This window comes from Myodes glareolus, chromosome 26 (assembly GCF_982192425.1).
Source record: "Myodes glareolus chromosome 26, mMyoGla1.1, whole genome shotgun sequence".
NCBI lineage: Eukaryota > Metazoa > Chordata > Mammalia > Rodentia > Cricetidae > Myodes > Myodes glareolus.
In genome coordinates, this window is record NC_142051.1 from 20,709,836 (window position 1) to 20,713,308 (window position 3,473).

Below are 3,473 nucleotides of genomic sequence, written 5' to 3' on the forward strand. Positions count from 1 at the left end.
ATTTTCAGGGAAAAGGTATTGATTTAGATGAATAGCAGTATGGATTAGCATATAAAATATTTAATAAGTAACTACCATTTAGTGGAACTATAAAGATACTAAATATATAATAATTTTATCCACATTAATGGCTTAACATGCTTAATTCGTCATTTGAAATATGTTTAATGCCAATTTTCACCCAGTGAATCCCAAGGACAAGTGATGAGGTTTGCTGCATTCCTTGAAGAAGCAGGGAAATGAGAGGTTCAGGGAATATCTGAATAAACAGCTGGCACCAAACCAAAACCGCCAGGAAATGAAATTTTTGAAAACCTCCTTGGTGCGGGAGAATTGTCTGTATTCTGTCAATCATATTTTAATAAAACGCTGATTGGCCAGGCAGGCAGTATAGGCGGGAAAGCCAGACAGGAAGTAGAAGTGGAGTAAAGAGACTGGGAGTATTCTGGGACACAGGAAGCCCTCAACCATTCCTGCGTAGAACACCGAAGAGGCAACATGTAAGCTGTCACACTGAGAAAGGTACTGAGCCCATGTGGCTAACATAGATGAGAATAATGGGTTAATATAAGTTATAAGAGTTAACAAGAAGCCTGACCTAATGGGCCAATCAGCTTTATAACTTATAGAGATCTCTGTGTGATTGATTTTCTCTTTGGGGTATGCCGGTTGTGGGGTACCGGGTGGGACAGAAACCCCAACAAGCTGGCCCTCATGCTACATATGGCGCCCAGACGTGGATAGGTGAGTCCACGGAAGGCCTGGGAGAGTTTGGGAAAGAGTAGAGTGGGGTATGTTTTCTTGGTGGCAGCAGTTTTTCGGTTCTGCTCTGCTTGCTAGAGGCGGGCAAGTGCTCTCATCTAGGAGAGGCTTCTTGACTCAGCCTTGGCTGCAAAACCTTGCAGCTCATTGGGAGGTCCTGCCACGAAACACTTGGATGCTGTTGGTGGAGAGCTGAGCGCATGCTTTTCGGTCGTAGCAGGAAAAAAGCTGTGCTGTTTTGAAGTGCCGGCTTTCTGGGCTGTCCTGCCAGGACAAACTCTGACTCTTGCAGGCAGGCAGTCCGACTGAGTGTGGTCTGTGAGCAGAATGATGCAGCTTGCTTGCTAGCAAGGACCTTGAAACACGACAAGTTGTGGCAGTGAACACAGCTGTGGCTGGTATCTCAGCTATGAGTCTGGAAAGCTAAGGAATGAGCTGGATCTAGCTGTCAAAGCCACGGCTTCCCATATTGCTTTGTAAATTAAAGGCTCATGTGGTCAGAAAAAGAGAGAGAGATACAGTAAAGAGAGGTTCAAAGACGAAAAAAACCTCTAACTGGTTTACTATGTGTTAAAAATATATACAGGCTAAAGGTTAAAGTTCTTAGGGTAAAAAGGGAAGAAAGAGAGTAGTTGGGTGTGGTAGAACACACCTTTAATCCCAATGCCTGGGAGGCAGAGGTACGTTGACCTCTGAAACTTCAAGGGACAGAGGTAGAGATTGACCTCTGTGACTTCAAGGTGTGGTAGCACACGCCTTTAATCCCAATGCCTGGGAGACAGAGACAGACAGACCTCTGTGACCTCAAGGTGTGGTAGCACACACCTTTAATCCCAGCTCTGGGGAGGCAGAGACAGAAGGATCTCTGTGAGTTCAAGGATTGCCTGGTCTACAGAGTTATTCCAGGACAAAGATATATACAGAGAACCTGTCTCAAAAGCCAAAAGTTAAAAGTAAAAATAAAAGAAATAGAGGTTGAAATAAAGCCGCATAAAGATGGAAAATACACAGAGAATCTTGATACTGTGTGTTATTATGCTCTCTTCGAATTGTTTGAATGCTGAGAAAGGAGCAACAGCTGCTAAAAGATATTTGCTTATAAATGCTGCTAAATTAATCCAAGATAGGTATTTTGAAAATACCTTGGTTTCAAAACTGAAGTCAAAAGGTATGCTACTTTGGAGAAGAGATTTTGTTTTTGTTTCCACAGAAAACGAGAGGCTCTGGATTTATTCAGAGTTAAGAAAAATCACCTTTGACCAAGGGAGGCCACCTGAAAAATCTCCGACAGGAATAGATGACCCAGATGTCTGAGTTCTTCATCCAGAACAGGTTCAAGACTGCTGCCTGAGATGATCAAGACTCACAGGATACTCTAGTCAGGACTTGATGATAACTCTAAGTTTTCTTTAGGTCCCCATAAGATCATCAGTGCCCCCAACCAGCAGGAAGTAGCCTGAAATACTACGCCCACATTCCCAACAAATGGACTATGGGTATTTTCCTTTGTTTAAAAAAAAAAAAAAAGAGGGAAATGGTGCGGGAGAATTGTCTGTATTCTGTCAATCATATTTTAATAAAACGCTGATTGGCCAGGCAGGCAGTATAGGCGGGAAAGCCAGACAGGAAGTAGAAGTGGAGTAAAGAGACTGGGAGTATTCTGGGACACAGGAAGCCCTCAACCATTCCTGCGTAGAACACCGAAGAGGCAACATGTAAGCTGTCACACTGAGAAAGGTACTGAGCCCATGTGGCTAACATAGATAAGGATAATGGGGTAATATATGTTATAAGAGTTAACAAGAAGCCTGACCTAATGGGCCAATCAGCTTTATAACTTATAGAGATCTCTGTGTGATTGATTTTCTCTTTGGGGTATGCCGGTTGTGGGGTACCGGGTGGGACAGAAACCCCAACAAGCTGGCCCTCATGCTACACCTCCTCAATTATATCTTTATTTTTTAAAAGGCAGTAAATGTTAAAGCAGTTTTCTGGAGGGTCCAGTGTGTGTAAAATGCTATTTCTGCTGAGTGTGGTGCCATAGGCCTGTAACTCTCAGAACTAGGGAGGCAGAAGCTGGAGAAGTTCTGGAATTTCAAGGCCAACCTGTTTTACATAAAAGAGTCCCAAACCAGTCAGAGCGATGTGGTGTGGGAGAAATATTTGTATTCTGTCAATCATGTATTTTAATAAAACGCTGATTAACCAGGCAGGAAGTATAGGTGGGTCAACCAGACAGGAAGTAGAGGTGGGGCGATGAGAACAGGAATATTCTGGGAAGCAGGAAGCTCCCTCCGCCATTCCTGCCCAGACCACCAAAGAAGCAACATGTGAACTGACATCTGAAAAAGGTATCAAGCCATATGGCTAACATAGATAAGGATAATGGGGTAGCAAAAGTTATAAGAGCTAATAAGTAGCCTGACCTAATGGGACAATCAGTTTATAACCTAATGTAGACTCCGTGAGATTTTCTTTGGGACTTGCTGGTTGTGGGGTACTGGGCGGGACAGAAACCCCAGCAAGTTGGCCCTTGTGTTACTGAGATCCTGTCTCAAAATATAAATTAAGAAGAGCTGGAGAGATGGCTCAGCAGTTGGCAGTGTGCACTGTCCTTACAGAGGCCCCAAATCCAGGTCCCAGCACTTACAATGGGCTATCAGTTCCCAACTTCCATAATTTCTATTTAGGGAAACCTATGACTCTGATCT

The 3,473-nt window shown here is 43.6% G+C and overlaps 1 long non-coding RNA gene across 1 annotated transcript; it reads left to right on the top strand.

Moving 5' to 3' along the window:
* Window positions 1–325: 325 nt before the first annotated feature.
* LOC148117768 (uncharacterized) lies at window positions 326–2,603 on the top strand. Its single transcript, XR_015736749.1, has 2 exons — window positions 326–522; window positions 1,973–2,603. It is a non-coding gene; the product is annotated as an uncharacterized LOC148117768 (long non-coding RNA).
* The last annotated feature ends 870 nt before the right edge of the window (window positions 2,604–3,473 follow it).